Source organism: Schistocerca cancellata, chromosome 5 (genome assembly GCF_023864275.1).
Source record: "Schistocerca cancellata isolate TAMUIC-IGC-003103 chromosome 5, iqSchCanc2.1, whole genome shotgun sequence".
Lineage (NCBI taxonomy): Eukaryota > Metazoa > Arthropoda > Insecta > Orthoptera > Acrididae > Schistocerca > Schistocerca cancellata.
The window spans coordinates 424228982-424247251 of NC_064630.1; the positions used below are offsets into that span (position 1 = coordinate 424228982).

Genomic DNA, 18270 nt, shown 5'->3' on the forward strand with positions numbered 1-18270 from the left:
TGTGTGTCAGTTATGAGCAACCAATTGTTTAACGTGCATTCAAAACCATTTTGCAACTTTACTTTTTCTTGTTCACAGAAAAGTCAGAGTCAAATCTCATGTTAACTGCCGAGGAAAATTCGTTGGACAAAATGGGTTCGAATCCTGTTCTAGTGGTTTAGGAAGCTAACAATGAACCACGCAGTTACTAAACAAACTAATAACATTTCAGTCAACAGAATAAATCATACATATTTCGTACCAGCGCAATAGAGACAAGATCAGAATGGAGAAAATCTCAAAACATTGATTAAAATCTCGGCAGCACGATCGACAAATAATCCGAATTTCTGAAATTTATCCTGACACATTTTGCTAAAAAAAAAATAAAAAAACCTCGAATGACTTTGTACACATCACTAACAACCGGGAATCGGTGACACCATGGATCTTCTATTCTTCACAGGATCCATAGCGTTGGAAGCACCCGACAGCCCACGGTTACGCAAGTTAGAAACTCTAAGCAGATGGAATTGTGCGATTGAAAACAATAGCAGTAGTGGAAGAATGAGACGAAAGAAAGTAGTTTGTCAGTGCAAAGCTTCTGGACAACGAAGGACCGTGATTACAGTTGAAGCACAGAACACCTGACATATTAACGCATTGCAGGTAAACGTAAAAGCAGTTTCATGATTTTTGGGGAAGATCATGGATTTTTATCTTTAAAATTTCACGTCATTCCAACACTTGCGCATAGACACCAATCTCTCTAACAGCACAAATGGCCCACAAGCTTAACTTGCCCATCGGAAGGGCTAATTAACACCGACAGTGCATTATGCTGTCACTCACTAAACCACTCTACAAAATTAATCTCGGAGCAACTGCTTACAGTCTTATAACCGCGAATGCTTTGCATTTTTATAATTAATGAATTCCAAAGGCCCTCCATTGATATGTTACTATAAATGTTGTACATACTCATCCAACAAATTTTATTTGAGAACCGAAACGTCGACTACCTTGCACTCTGAACTAACATCAGCACCATCATCACATTCATTATTATAATATGCATTATTATTAGTATCATCATCATCATCTTCACCACTACCACCTCGAATAACGCGGCCCGTACTCTTTCATTTCCCATCTAATTCCAGAGACCAAAATTTCTGCTGTAAACGTGATTCGAGTCGACTATCTCTCCGTTATCTGCCACGTTGGCACTTTAATTTAGTAACCTCAAGCCCCTAGGCTATTTCTCGAAGATGAATGTTTATTCTTATTATCAAAAAGTCCTGTTACAAACATCTATTACCCTAATGCAAATGCTCAGCTCTTGTAGCCAGATCCAGAAATCGTGTTTTGTGTGATGGGAGCGATAGAAGATGTCGGTCTGATAGGGAGCCTATACACGTAATTTCTCGAACATCAAGAAAAACAAATGAAAAACAACCAAATTGAGTGTGGTGTAGTGGATTGCAGTTTTACTTCATCCAGTAGAGATTCAAGCTCTTAATGTTGAACTACCGTGGTGCCACGGGCAGCTCCTCGCCTACAACTGTAACCGAGCTAGTGCCCTACGCCCTACACTACCACAGTGCCTAGTCCTCAGTTCCGCGACGCACGTTGTTTCACATTTATAAGGGTGTTAGTGAGACGTAAGGCAATCCTGACTTGAGGAGTACCTCACTAACCGAAGCCAGTCCTTTGCAGTGGACGCAGTAAGGAAAATAAGATAGGAAGTGCTGCAAGACAGCGCAGTAAGACCTCTATTCTTTTCAGTATACATAAATGACTTATCTGATATGATCAGCAGCGCTATAGGATTGTTTGCTGACGACGCTACTGTGTACAGGAAAGTATCGTTGTTGGACGATTGTAAAGATTTGCAGAAAAAATTGGTCAAAATGACAGCTCTCGTTGTTATGTTGATAATTATAGTGGACGAAAATCTAACGAGACCGAGACAAAGCCAGCTGTTCTGACCGAGCGGTTCTGGGCGCCTCAGGCTAGAACGGGGTCACCGCTGCGGTCGCAGGTTCGAATCCTGTCTCGGGCATGGATGTGAGTACTGTTCGTAGGTTAGTTAGGTTTAAGTAGTTCTAAGGTCTAGGGAACTGATGACCTCAGATATTAAGTCCCATAGTGTTCAGAGCCATTTGAACCATTACTCAGCAACACTGCATCAGAATTTACTTCCTTTGTGGACTAATAATTATTGCTATTACGAGTGGTATATTTTTGGGTTGATCAGCACTTCAAAGTATGCGTTGCACAATCAATTCATCAATGATATATTCCTCTGGGCAGTAAGTCAGGTATTGAAGTGGGGACTCGGGGTTACAAAACAGATAATCTACACTGACAAACGTCCACTTCACGTCACAGTGTCGACCGTGCAGGAGGTATTAGGTGTAAATTACGATGGACGTTCAGTAAGTAATGCAACGCTTTTCTTCGGCCAGTTTCTGTTGAAAAAATGCAGAATTTGTTGTGGGACATCGTGGAATATTCCCAGTTCAGCCCCAATAGTTTCACGAAGTTCCAGCAGGTTCCGGCGCTGTAAGTAGCCTTCACAATGGCATCTGTAACAGACATTCCAAGCAAAGAGCTGTCATTGAGTTTCTTTTGACGGAAAACCAGAGCATCGCAGGTATTCACAGGGTCGGGAACAAAAGCATGGCGAGACGCTGAGCGAGGCATGTGTCACCATCGCAACGAGGTCACAGACATCTGTCCGATCTCCAGTGTGCTGGTTACTTGCACATAGCTGTGTATCCTGCAATGCTGAAACGTGCGGACACTCTCAGAGATGATCGGCGGATCACAATCACCCAACTTACTGCACAACTGGACGTCTCTGTTCGTGGTGCTGACACACTCGTCCACCAGTTAGGGTACTGGAAGGTGTTTGACCAGTGGGTTCCTCGCCGCCTAGCAGAAGACCATAAAGAGCAACGAGTTTGACCCACTCCGTGGGAAGCAGTACATAGATGATGGGAAAGTTATCGATGCACCAATAAGTTGGCTCCTACATCGACCGCTGGAGTGACACCATGCGGGTATACAGGCCCTCCCAGTAAGCTGGCGTATGGCCGTTGCACTGAATGGAGATTATGATGAAAAACAGTGTTTTGTAACCAAAAGAGTGGGGAATAATGTGATGTATTGGAATCTTCAATGCAATCGGCCTGCTTTCTGAATGCCCCTCGTATGTTATATATTTGCGAGAAGACTGATGCAGAGAGTGGGTACCAGTCATCGCAATATCTGTACCTATATCCTTAACACCCTATAAGTACATGTAGAGAACTTGTAGTAGTGTGCACGTCTCGTGTGAATAACGTCGATGAGAGCTTGTGTGGTGCAATGTTGTATTTCAGTAGCCATGCACAAATATGGAAATTGGAAAGAATGAAACTCGGGACAGAAACACAGCCTACTCCCCTGAATAACATCAGTGGGGCAGTCGTGCTTAACGGATTATTTCGGCGAGCGGTGCTGCAAGCATTGAGCGGTGGCAATTAGCGGCGCTGTCTGTTGTTCTGCAGGTCTCCAGTTCAAATCCGATCACCGGGAAACAGTTGTTATTTATTACTTATCACTTCTAGAAGGTTCTCGAAATTTCTTACATTTATAGCGTTTGCGCAGTCTGGAATATTCGATAATGAGATTTTCACTCTGCAGCGGAGTGTGCGCTGATATGAAACTTCCTGGCAGATTAAAACTGTGTGCCGGACCGAGACTCGAACTCGGGACCTTTACCTTTCGCGGGCAAGGAGACGAGATACTGGCAGAAGTAAAGCTGAGATGACGGGTCGTGAGTCGTGCTTGGGTAGCTCAGTTGGTAGAGGACTTGCCCGCGAAAGGCGAAGGTCTCGAGTCCGAGTCTCGGTCCGGCGCACAGTTTTAATCTGCCTGGAATATTCAATGTTTGGAGCACTTTTGGTGCATGGTCCTGTTCCATCTTTAGGCTGATGTTCATAATAAATGTGCTATCAGTGCATAGTGTTGTACTTCATTCACGATACTGCTTTCACAGTTCGACTTGATTGCGCTTACGAAGTCAGGATTTCATGAGAACAAAGTAAGATGTGCTGTAGCGCGCTTACCGCGGAGCGCCAGAGGTCGAATGTCTGCCGGCCGCACAATGCAAACTTCCTCGGCTCCACTTGAACCACAGCAGGGCAAAGAAGTCAGTGAGTAGACCACCAGATGACGAAGCCGGCGGTCGCTCCAAAATCTCAGTCGTCGCACGCAGTTTGCATCGTTGTGCACCGATATAGAGTATGTTCTGCTAGCGAGAACCAGCCAAGCAGCCAATCAGAAAGATGCGTACTCCGCGCGCCGTGTTTTTACCCTCAGGCTGAGGCAGCAGAAGGGAGTGACATCGCCAGCCCACCAATGCATTTCATCTGAGCTGCCACCGCCACCGACACAACAACTGCCGCTCTTCAACCAAGAGGTCGCGCCACCGGGGACAGGACTCTGCTAGCTCGGCGCGTCTGGACTTTGTCCTCGTTTCAGTGACTGTAGCTAGTGTGCTGGCATAAGCTGGCGCCAGCGTAGCATAAAGCATAGTGGTCACAAGAAGACAGATCAAGGCAAACGACAGACTCGCTGGAAACGCGCCGCCAACGCCCTCTCGGCCACCAGTATTGTGAGAGGCGCCTAGGACCGGACCCTCAGTTAGTTCCATTCGAATCAGTCGCACCGAGAGAGTTCCAGTGTGTCACCAAGTCGGAACCGCAGTCTCAGCCTCTGGCTCAGAATGAGGCAGCACACAGCAATCAGAATAGTGTATGTAGCTGACTTTGTGCTTCACCTGCTGCGGGGCTAAAGTGGACTACAGTAGACAGCTTGTACCACAGCACATGGAAGCTTAAGTTAAGTAGCTCTTTGTTTATGTTAATAAAGAACCCAGTTGATAATTGCGTGCAGTTTGTGTTATAGAAAGAGAATACCGACCACCAAACAACATCCTCTCCTTGCTCCTATAGCACAGCTCTCCAGAGACAACGAGACGATATAAAAGCTAGGACCATTCGCTTTTTCATTATTAGTGCTCGGCACGACTTAGCTTACACGATGAGTGTGCTGCTCCGTGGCTTATCGGAACTTTAGCTTTTGTTCTACCGGTTATATCGATCGAGGCTTGATTATTTCTTTTCCAGTTACTGACGTTTAATAAGACCGTTTACTGCAGCTCTCGTTGTCACAGTAAAGTTTCTGAAGTGTTACTACTTCAGAAAATTTCTATGGTGTTAATTGATTAGTTTTGAAAGACACTTCAAAAAGCATTTTTTTGCGTTGTTCTTAATATTTAGCTGAAGATTCAGAACTGTGCGTGTTCAACTTGATGGTGTCAAGAGACACTTTTCATTTTAGATTCCGTGTGTCAGTTATGTCAGACACAATGAGATGTACTGACTGCAAGACATTGCAGAGGAGTTTGGCCCCCTCCAAGCATTCGAAGCAACTATTTTACATCCGAGTGAAGTGATACCGCACTCCCGTACGTCGACGATATGAGTCACGGAAGCTACTGAGAGAAGAAAGGTAGACTTCTGGAAGGACACAACCTCTGAAGTTCGAGGTTAGATCGTGTGCCGACAGTGACAACAGAATAGTTCGCCGGAGAGGATTTCTTCTCGTGTATCGCTTCCAGCATCTCTGGGGCCCCCGGTTATTCGCGTTCTGGCGACACGGCGCTGCAATTAGCGCCGGGCCTAACGACTGCGCGAGTCTGAGGCAGAGAAGCGCCGGGCCTCGCGTCGTTAGCCGCAGTGATGGATGGCGCGGGATTGAGAGCGCCCGCGTCTGCGTGTGTGCGTTTGCGTCGAACCGGCAGGCGGGGGCGCCCCTCATTAATACCCACGACTCTCACCTAACGACGCGGCCGCGGCGTTGATCGCCGCCTGGGGCGCCACTGTTTTCCGACATCGTGCGAGGCTGTGTGTGTGTGTGTGTGTGTGTGTGTGTGTGTGAAAGAGAGAGAGAGAGAGTAGGAGAAGTCTGGGTAGGAGGGAGGGGGCCATACGTTGACCGGAGGTCGCACTCCTCTTTTTTTTTTTTTTTTCCCTTTCGAGTCATCAGTCTTCTGACTGGTTTGATGCGGCCCGCCACGAATTCCTCTCCTGTGCCAACCTCTTCATCTCAGAGTAGCGCCTGCAACTCTCGTCCTGAGTTATTTGCTGCATGTAGTCCAATCTGTTTCTTCCTCTACAGTTTTTGCCCTCTACAGCTCGCTCTAGTACCATGGAAGTCATTCCCTGATGTCTTAACAGATGTCCTATCATCCTGTCCCTTCTCGTTGTCAGTTTTTTCCACATGTTCCTTTCCTCTCCAATTCTGCGCAGAGCCTCCTAATTCCTTAACTTATCAGTCCACCTAATATTGAACATTCGTCTGTAACACCACATGTAAAATGCTTCGATTCTCTTCTGTTCCGGTTTTCCCACAGTCCATGTTTCACCCCTCTTCAATGCTGTCCTCCAGATGTACATTCTCAGAAATTTCTTCCTCAAATTGAGGCCTATGTTACATACTAGAAAACTTCTCTGGGCTAGGAATCCGCTTTTTGCCAGTGATAGTCTGCTTTTGATGTTCTCCTTCTCAGCCCATCATCGGTTATTTTTCTTCCCATGTAGTAGAATTCCTTAACTTCATCTACTTCGTGACCATCAATCCTAACGTTAAGTTTCTCGCTGTTCTCATTTCTGCTACTTCTCATTACTTTCGTCATTCTTCGATTTAATCTCAATCCATATTCTTTACTCATTAGACTGCTCATTCCATTCAGCAGATCGTGTAATTCTTGGACTTGGTACTAGAAATGAGATAGGAGAAAGACTCATTGACTACTGCAATAAATTTCAGCAAGTAATAACGAATATTCAGTTCAAGAATCACAAGAGGAGGAAGTACACTTGGAAGAGGCCAGGAGATATAGGAAGATTTCAGTTACATCATATCATGGTCAGGCAGAGATTCAAAAATCAGATACTGGACTGTAAGGCGTACCCACCAACAGATATAGACCCAGATCACAATTTAGTAGTGATGAAGAATAGGCTAAAGTTTAAAGAGATTGGTCAGGACGAAGGAACGAGCAAAGAAGTGGAGTACGGAAGTACTACGGAATGAAGAGATACGTTTGACGTTCTCTAATCCGATAGATGCTGCTATAATGACCAGCTCGGCAGACGGTTCAACTGAAGAGGAATGGACAACTCTAAAGAGGACAATCACAGAAATACGGTAGAAAAGCATATGTACAAAGAAGGTAAATGCGAAGAAGCCATGGGTGACAGGTGAAATAATTCAATTGATAGATGAAAGAAGGAAGTACAAAAATGTTCAGGGAATTTCAGGAATACAGAAATAAAAATACAGGACACTTAGGAATGAAATAGATCGGAAGTGCAGGGAAGCTAAGGCGAAATGGCTGAACGAAAAACGTGAAGAAACCGAAAAAGAAATGATAGTCAGAGGGACTGATTCAGCACACAGAAAAGTCAAAACAATCTTCGGTGAAATTAAAAACAAGAGTGGTAACATTAGGAGTGAAATGGGAATTCCACTGTCAAATGCAGGGGAAAGAGTCGATAGGTGGAAAGAGTACATTGAGGGCCTCTATGAGTGGCAAGATTTGTCCGATTAAGTGACAGAAGAAGAAATAGTAGTCGATGTAGAAGACATAGTGTATCCATTGCTAGAATCAGGATTTGAAAGAGCTCTGGAAGACTTAAAATCAAATAAGGCATCAGGGACAGATAACATTCCGTCAGAATTTCTAAAATCGTTGACGGAAGTGGCAACAAAACAATTATTCACGTTGATGTGTAGAATGTATGAGTCTGGTGATGTACCACCTGACTATCGGAATAACATCATTCATACAATTCCGAAGATTTCAACAGCCGGCAAGTGCGAGAATTATCGCACAATCAGCTTGTTGTTGTTGTGGTCTTCAGTCCTGAGACTGGTTTGATGCAGCTCTCCATGCTAATCTATCCTGTGCAAGCTTCTTCATCTCCCAGTACTTACTGCAACCCACATCCTTCTGAATCTTCTTAGTGTATTCATCTCTTGGTCTCCCTCTACGATTTTTACCCTCCACACTGCCCTCCAATGCTAAATTTGTGATCCCTTGATGCCTCAGAATATGTCCTACTAACCGGTCCCTTCTTTTTGTCAAGTAGTGGCACATACTCCTCTTCTCCCCAATTCTAGTCAATACTTCATCATTAGTTATGTGATCTACCCATCTAATCTTCAGCATTCTTCTGTAGCACCACATTTCGAAAGCTTCTATTCACTTCTTGTTCAAACTATTTATCGTCCACGTTTCACATCCATACATGGCTACTCTCCATACAAATACTTTCAGAAACGACTTCCTGACACTTAAATCTATACTCGATGTTAACAAATTTCTCTTCTTCAGAAACACTTTCCTTGCCATTGCCAGTCTAAATTTTATATCCTCTCTACTTCGACCATCATCGGTTATTTTGCTCCCCAAATAGCAAAACTCCTTTACTACTTTAAGTGTCTCATTTCCTAATCTAATTCCCTCAGCATCACCCGACTTAATTCGACTACATTCCATTATCCTCGTTTTGCTTTTGTTGATGTTCATCTTATGTCCTCCCTTCAAGACACTGTCCATTCCGTTCAACTGCTCTTCCAAGTCCTTTGCTGTCTTTGATAGAATTACAATGTCATCGGCGAACCTCAAAGTTTTTATTTCTTCTCCATGGATTTTAACACCTACTCCGAATTTTTCTCTTGTTTCCTTTACTGCTTGCTCAATATACAGATTGAATAACTTCGAGGAGAGGCTACAACCCTGTCTCACTCCCTTCCCAACCACAGCTTCCCTTTCATGCCCCTCGCCTCTTATAACAGCCATCTGGTTTCTGTACAAATTGTAAATACCCTTTCGCTCCCTGTATTTTATCCCTGCCACCTTTAGAATTTGAAAGAGAGTATTCCAGTCAACATTGTCAAAAGCTTTCTCTAAGTCTACAAATGCTAGAAACGTAGGTTTGCCTTTCCTTAATCTTTCCTCTAAGATAAGTCGTATGGTCAGTATTGTCTCACGTGTTCCAACAAACTGATCTTCCCCAAGGTCGGCTTCTATCAGTTTTTCCATTCGTCTGTAAAGAATTCGTGTTAGTATTTTGCAGCTGTGGCTTATTAAACTGATTGTTCGGTAATTTTCACATCTGTCACACCTGCTTTCTTTGGGATTGGAATTATTATATTCTTCTTGAAGTGTGAGGGTGTTTCGCCTGTCTCATACATCTTGCTCACCAGATGGTGGAGTTTTGTCAGGACTGGTTTCCATCTGAGCTCTTGAGATTCATACAAGTGGTTCTCTTTTCTCCAAAGGTCTCTTTAATTTTCCTGTAGGCAATATCCCTAGTGAGATAAGCCTTTACATCCTTACATTTGTCCTCTAGCCATCCCTACTTAGCCATTTTGCACTTCCTGTCGATCTCATTTTTGAGACGTCTGTATTCCTTTTTGCCTGCTTCATTTACTGCATTTTTATATTTTTCCTTTCGTCAATTAAGTTCAATATTTCTTCTGTTACCCAAGGAGTTCTACTAGCCCTCGTCTTTTTACCTACTTGATCCTCTGCTGCCCTCACTACTTCATCCCTCAGAGCTACCCATTCTTCTTCTACTGTATTTCTTTCCCCCATTCCTGTCAATTGTTCCCTTATGCTCTCCCTGAAACTCTTTACAACCTCTGGTTCTTTCAGTTTATCCAGGTCCCATCTCCTTAAATTCCCACCTTTTTGCAGTTTCTTCAGTTTTAATCTACAGTTCATAACCAATAGATTCTGGTCAGAGTCCACATCTGCCCCTGGAAATGTCTTACAATTTAAAACCTGGTTCCAAAATCTCTGTCTTACCATGATATAATCTATCTGATACCTTCTAGTATCTCCAGGATTCTTCCATGTATACAACCTTCTTTCATGATTCTTGAACCAAGTGTTAGCTATGATTAAGTTATGCTCTGTGCAGAACTCTACCAGGCGGCTGCCTCTTTCATTTCTTAGCCCTAATCCATATTCACCCACTATGTTTCCTTCTCTCCCTTCTCCTACTCTCGAATTCCAGTCACTCATGACTATTAAATTTTCGTCTCCCTTCACTACCTGAATAATTTCTTTTATCTCATCATACATTTCTTCAATTTCTTCACCATGTGCAGAGCTAGTTGGCATATAAACTTGTACGACTGTAGTAGGCGTGGGCTTCGTGTCTATCTTGGCCACAATAATGCGTTCGCTATGCTGTTTGTAGTAGCTTACCCGCACTACTATTTTTTTTATTCATTATTAAACCTACTCCTGCATTACCCCTATTTGATTTTGTATTTATAACCCTGTATTCACCTGACCAAAAGTCTTGTTCCTCCTGCCACCGAACTTCACTAATTCCCACTATATCTTACTTTAACAACTTAACAAGAATAATATACAGAAAAACAGAAAAGAAAACTGAGGCTTTTTAGTTGTCGATTAGTTTGGCTTTAGGAAAGGTAAAGGCACCAGAGAGGCAGTTCTGACGCGTTGCGGTTGATAATGGAAGGAAGACTAAAGAAAAATCAAGACACGCTCATAGGATTTGTCGACCTGGAAAAAGCGTTAGACAATGTAAAGTGTTGCAAGATGTTCGAAATTCTAAGAAAAATAGGGGTAAGCTATCGGGAAGACGGGTAATATACAATACGTACAGGAGCCGAGAGTGGATTTCAAATTAAGATGAAAGAATATCCATGATAAGATTCGCTGATGACATTTGTATCCTCAGTGAAAGTGAAGAAGAATTACAGAACGTGTTGAATGGTATGAAGAGTCTAATGACTACAGAATATGGATTTAGAGTAATCTGAAGAAAGACGAAAGCAATGAGAAGTAGCAGACATGAGAACAGCGAGAAACTTAACATCAGAATCGGGGATCACGGGGTAGATGAAGTTAAGGAATTCTGCTGCCTAGGCAGCAAAAAAACCCAAAACGAACGAAGCAAGGAAGACATAAAGCAGACTATCACTGGTAAAAAGGGCGTTCCTGGCCAAGAGAAGTCCGTGGCTTGGTTTTGGTACCCAAAAACCATTTTTTGGGTGTTTCTCGATAACGGATAAAAATTTTTTGAAAACGGGAAGATAGAACTTGTAGGTAAATGCCTAGAGAAGATACCGTTAAAATTTGAGCAATTTACTGTCTTTAGGCTTTTAGATGTCCGTTGTTGACTGTAAAAATGGTGAAAAACGTCTGTTTCGAGTTTTCTCAGGAACGGTTCTGGGAATAAATGGTGCGTACACAAGCCGCTTAAGGCCCACCATAGACCATATCTAATGCAGAAAGAGCCAACCGATTTGCTCCATTTACCTAAGCTGGAGGAAGCGTGTAATATTGACTTTTACCCCGTACTGTAGGATAGTTACAGTAAGACGATCCTTCTGTTGGGTATACAAATGATCCCTAGCCAAAGTGCTACCCAAAACGCTTGACCCTGCCATTCTATCACCAACAGAACCCGAGGTATAAGCCCTGGAAAATTTTATTTCCATGCGAAGCGTTTTGGAATACATTGGTAGTGTATGCTGTCCCATGCATACCGATTCCAGATGTCAACTGATAATTTCGCTCCATAGTTTACTTAGTTAAGAGTACCGGCTGAGAGAATAGTGCTAGTGAGAAGAACGTTTATTTTTATATGACCAGAAAACATACTTAAAATTCCAACACATGATTCTGAGGCCAAAACCTAAGATTATTTTGCAGTGCCCTGCGTATCAGTCTCGCAGAAATCCAGTAGATAAGTTAGTTTAATAACAGACCACGTGGGGGCATTTATGTAAACTTCCTTTCCACGCCCCATTCTAGGATAGCACAGAGAAAAATCCTTAGTATCAGGATGAATCACCTATAACTGCCATCGCGAATATGTATCATATCAACCGAATGTTGTTTCGATAGAATAAAAGTACACACACTTGCCCAAAATGTTAACTTCTAAATTGATACAAACAAAGGCAGAAAAGTTGTTTAATACAAAACTCATTGGTTTTCTCAGTAGAACCACGCCCTTATGTCTAACAACAGTGAGACCACCGAAAAATGCGACATCTACATCTACATCTACATCTTCATCTACATGATTACTCTGCAATTCACATTTAAGTGCTTGGCAGAGGGTTCATCGAACCACAATCATACTATCTCCCTACCATTCCACTCCCGAACAGCGCGTGGGAAAAACGAACACCTAAACCTTTCTGTTCGAGCTCTGAATTCTCTTATTTTATTTTGATGATCATTCCTACCTATGTAGGTTGGGCTCAACAAAATATTTTCGCATTCGGAAGAGAAAGTTGGTGACTGAAATTTCGTAAATAGATCTCGCCGCGACGAAAAACGTCTTTGCTTTAATGACTTCCATTCCAACTCGCGTATCATATCTGCCACACTCTCTCCCCTATTACGCGATAATACAAAACGAGCTGCCCTTTTTTGCACCCTTTCGATGTCCTCGGTCAATCCCACCTGGTAAGGATCCCACACCGCGCAGCAATATTCTAACAGACGACGAACGAGTGTAGTGTAAGCCGTCTCTTTAGTGGACTTGTTGCGTCTTCTAAGTGTCCTGCCAATGAAACGCAACCTTTGGCTCGCCTTCCCCACAATATTTGTGGTCTTTCCAACTGAAGTTGTTCGTAATTTTTACACCCAGGTACTTAGTTGAATTGACAGCCTTGAGAATTGTACTATTTATCGAATAATCGAATTCCCACGGATTTCTTTTGGAACTCATGTGGATCACCTCACACTTATCGTTATTTAGCGTCAACTGTCACCTGCCACACCACACAGCAATCTTTTCTGAATCGCTTTGCAACTGATACTGGTCTTCGGATGACCTTACTAGACGGTAAATTACAGCATCATCTGCGAACAACCTAAGAGAAGTGCTCAGATTGTCACCCAGGTGATTTATATAGATCAGGAACAGCAGAGGTCCCAGGACGCTTCCCTGGGGAACACCTGATATCACTTCAGTTTTACTCGATGATTTGCCGTCTATTACTACGAACTGCGACCTTCCTGACAGGAGATCACGAATCCAGTCGCACAACTGAGACGATACCCCATAGGCCCGCAGCTTGATTAGAAGTTGCTTGTGAGGAACGGTGTCAAAAGCTTTCCGGAAATCTAGAAATACGGGATCAACTTAAGATCCCCTATCGATAGCGGCCATTACTTCGTGCGAATAAAGAGCTAGCTGCGTTGCACAAGAACGATATTTCCTGAAACCATGCTGATTACGTATCAATAGATCGTTCCCCTCGAGGTGATTCATTATGTTTGAATACAGTATATGCTCCAAAACCCTACTGCAAACAGACGTCAATGATATAGGTCTGTAGTTCGATGGATTACTCCTACTACCCTTCTTAAACACTGGTGCGACCTGCGCAATTTTCCAGTCTGTAGGTACAGATCTATCGGTGAGCGAGCGGTTGTATATGATTGCTAAGTAGGGAGCTATTGTATCAGCGTAATCTGAAAGGAACCTAATCGGTATACAATCTGGATCTGAAGACTTGCCCGTATCAAGCGATTTGAGTTGCTTCGCAACCCCTAAGGTATCTACTTCAAAGAAACTCATGCTAGCAGCTGTTAGTGTTTCAAATTCTGGAATATTCCATTCGTTTTCCCTGGTGAAGGAATTTCGGAAAACTGCGTTCAACAACTCCGCTTTAGCGGCACAATCGTCGGTAACAGTATCATCGGCACTGCGCAGCGAAGGTATTGACTGCGTCTTGCCGCTTGTGTACTTTACATACGACCAGAATTTCTTCGGATTTGCTACCAAATTTAGAGACAATGTTTCGTTGTGGAACCTGTTAAAGGCATCTCGCATTGAAGTCCGTGCCAAATTTCGCGCGTCTGTAAATTTTAGCCAATCTTCGGGATTTCGCGTTCTTCTGAACTACGCATGCTTTTTCCGTTGCCTCTGCAACAGCGTTCGGACCTGTTTTGTGTACCACGGGGGATCAGTTCCATCTCTTACCAATTTATGAGGTATAAATCTCTCAATTGCTGTTGCTACTATATCTTTGAATTTGAGCCACATCTCGTGTACATTTGCATAGTCAGTTCGGAAGGAATTGAGATTCTCTCTTAGGAAAGCTTCTAGTGACACTTTATCCGCTTTTTTAAATAAAATTATTTTGCGTTTGTTTCTGGTGGATTTGGAAGAAACGGTATTGAGCCTAGCTACAACGACCTTGTGATCACTAATCCCTGTATCAGTCATGATGCTCTCTATTAGCTCTGGATTGTTTGTGGCTAAGAGATCAAGTGTGTTTTCGCAACCATTTACAATTCGCGTGGGTTTGTGGACTAACTGCTCGAAATAATTTTGGGAAAAAGCATTTAGTACAATCTCGGAAGATGTTTTCTGCCTACCACTGGTTTTGAACAAGTATTTTTGCCAACATATCGAGGGAAGGTTGAAGTCCCCACCAACTGTAACCGTATGAGTGGGGTATTTATTTCAAAAAAATGGCTCTGAGCACTATGGGACTCAACTGCTGTGGTCATAAGTCCCCTAGAACTTAGAACTACTTAAACCTAACTAACCTAAGGACATCACACACATCCATGCCCGAGGCAGGATTCGAACCTGCGACCGTAGCGGTCGTGCGGTTCCAGACTGTAGCGCCTTTAACCGCTCGGCCACTCCGGCTGGCGTATTTATTTCTTACGAGACTCAAATTTTCTCTGAGCTGTTCAGCAACTATATCATCGGAGTCTGGGGGTCGGTAGAAGGAGCCAATTACTAACTTAGTTCGGCTGTTACGTATAACCTCCACCCATACCAATTTGCACGGAGTATCTACTTCGACTTCACTACAAGATAAACCACTACTGGCAGACACAAACACTCCACCACCAATTCTGCCTAATCTATCTTTCCTGAACACCGTCTGAGACTTCGTTAAAATTTCTGCAGAACTTATTTCAGGCCATAGCCAGCTTTCTGTACCTATAACGATTTCAGCTTCTGTGCTTTCTATTAGCGCTTGAAGCTCAGGGACTTTCCCAACACAACTACAACAATTTACAACTACAATTCCGACTGTTCCTTCATCCAAGCACGTCCTGTATTTGCCATGCACTCTTTGAGATTGCAGCCCACCCCGTACTTTCCCGAGGCCTTCTAACCTAAAAAACCGCCCAGTCCACGCCACACAGCCTCCGCTACCCGTGTAGCCGCCAGCTGAGTGTAGTGAACTCCTGACCTATTCAGCGGAACCCGAAACCCCACCACCCTATGGCGCAAGTCAAGGAATCTGCAGCCAACACGGTCGCAAAACCGTCTGAGCCTCTGATTCAGACCCTCCACCCGGCTCTGCACCAAAGGTCCGCAGTCGCTTCTGTCAACGATGCTGCAAATGGTGAGCTCTGCCTTCATCTCGTAAGCAAGACCAGCAGCCTTCACCAAATCAGATAGCCGCTGGAATCCAGAGAGAATTTCCTCAGATCCAAAGCGACACACGTCATTAGTGCCGACATGTGCCACCACCTGCAGCTGGCTGCACCCTGTGCTCTTCCTGGCATCCGGAAGGACCCTTTCCACATCAGGAATGACTCCACCCGGAATGCACACGGAGTGCACACTGGATTTCTTCCCCTCCTTAGCCGCCATATCCCTAAGGAGCCCCATTACGCGCCTAACATTGGAGCTCCCAACTACCAATAAGCCCACCCTCTGTGATTGCCCAGACCTCGAAGGCTGAGAATCATCCTCTGAAACAGGGCAGGCAGCTGCATGTGGCTCAGCCAGAGACAGTACCTGAAACCTGTTTGTCAGACGCACCGGGGAGGCTTTCTGATCAGCCTCCGGGGACGTCTTTCGCTGCCTGCCACGCCTTGGAACGACTCCCAATCAACCACAGGCGAGGGCTCAGCCCCACTGCGGACAGCAACCGGGGCAACCACAGCGGCAGACCGATCTGGGGACAGAAGGGACGAGGTTGACATCCCCGTGATACCCGGTCCGGCTCCCCACAGTGTTGCCCATTGGCAACAGCCTCAAGCTGCGCGACCGAAGTCAGCGCCGCCTGCAACTGTGAGAGAAGGGATGCCAACTCAGCCCTCATCCGAACACAGCAATCACAGTACCTGTCCATTCTAATCGATGTTGAACAACAGTTACTGAAACACGAGTCCGTGCCTAGATAACGCAAGGGAAACACGCAAAGAATGTATGAACTGACCTGTACAAATGCCTAACGACTGTGCTACAATCTGCCTGAATTTACGATTACAGTAACTAAAACTCGAAATTACACCTCCTATACGAAACTATGTAACAAATAAGTGAGCTGGGAGTATACGACTTGCTACTGGCAGCTGCTTATCCAACGGCGGCAGGGAGCACACTGGCTGTCACCAACCAACACTGGCCGTTCAAAATGGTTCAAATGGCTCTGAGCACTATGGGACTTAACATCTATGGTCATCAGTCCCCTAGAACTTAGAACTACTTAAACCTAACTAACCTAAGGACATCACACAACACCCAGTCATCACGAGGCAGAGAAAATCCCTGACCCCACCGTTCAAAACAAAAACAGAAGACAAACGACTACGCGAATTTACACTATCCAGGTACTAAAGCGCGATGCTACAACTCTCAAATACTATAATACGCCCGAAATTTATGAAGTAAACAATGCAAGTACCCAAAAACACGCAAAGAAATTAAGAATTAAACTATGTAACAAATAAGTGAGCTAGAAGTATACGACTTGCTGCTGGCAGCTGCTTATCCAACGGCGGCAGGAAGCACCAGCACCATCATCACTACACTCTATGAGCATTTTCCAGTCCAATAGAACCACCACCAGCACTGTGATTGTTCCAAACAGTAAACAATCCTCAATGCGTCAGCGAGGTCTGTAGCTTGTATGTAGTGTAAAACAGCGAGTGATCATCTCTTGAAGTCACTTTTTCACTGTCGGGCCACTAAATGCTACAAACTTAGTTAAGTTCCTAAGACTGCGTCTTCTAACAGTGTTATGCTCTTAGCGTGAAGCAGATGAAGGATCGTGTGGTACTGGCGCGACAGCTGCCAGTTTATAGCATAGGACGCTCTACAGCCTGTCTTGAAGATGGAAAGCATGCATGGTGGCTGCACAACACGATTCGTCGACCTGATCACACTCGATTTTTTTTTTCATGTGCAGAGAGTTAAGGGATGTTGTTTTCGTGTGCATTCTAAGTACGTCAGATGATATGGGACACAGAATTCGAGCATCTTACGGAAATGTTTCTGTTGCTGAAATGGGTGCAGCGATGTTTTCATGTTACACTAGAAGAGCGTATTTCAGCTAGCAGGCATCATGATGACTCACCTGAACATACGCAACTGTGGTAGCCACAGCAATCTTGCTCTCTTGATTCTAACAGAGCGGCCAACGATAGTAAAGCGTTATAACGACCAATTATGATGTATTCGCGCTAGAACACTGCAACAGTTTCCACTACGGTTTCGATCACTTCTGATATCACAACGTTTGCAAAAATGTCTGTCAAATGTTTTGTGAAACAATCTCTCTAAAAGTAAGAAACAAAATAGATCCGAAAACATTTCACGCGCCTAATTCGCTTCGAGCATTGCTGAAGGGCACGTCAAATGTTTCTCTAATATGTTTTATTTCTTGCTTTTAGACAAACCAATTGAAAACCATTTGGTCGATTTTTTTCCAAAATTGTTTTTTTTTCCAAGATTTTTTTTCAGAAAGCATGATCTTATCGACATCTCATTCGCATTCTTACTGTTTTCTATTCTCAATATGTTCTGAATTTAGTACTTGATTGCCTCAAGTGGCTCTGAGCACTATGGGACTTAACATCTCAGGTCATGAGTCCCCTAGGACTTAGAACTACTTAAACCTAAGTAACCTAAGGACATCACACGCATCCATGCCCGAGGCAGGATTCGAACCTGTGACCGTAGCGGTCGCGCGGTTCCAGACTGCAGCGCCTAGAACCGCTCGGCCACAAAGGCCGGCAGTACTTGATTCGAAGGACACTATTTTGATTGTTAAATATCACACCAATGTATCTTGTTGTGTCCAGAATAACTAGAGCTTGAAGCGATGAACTTACTGACACTTCATTTACATAACTACCAACAGCCGTTAGTGAAATGCTCGTCATTCCATTTTCCCTCAAAAGTCTGC

The 18270-nt window shown here is 44.0% G+C and overlaps 1 long non-coding RNA gene across 1 annotated transcript in view; it reads right to left on the bottom strand.

Moving 5' to 3' along the window:
* The window catches only part of LOC126188239 (uncharacterized), a 615611-nt gene that overhangs the window by 57237 nt on the left and 540104 nt on the right, over nucleotides 1-18270 (bottom strand). The window lies entirely within an intron of this gene.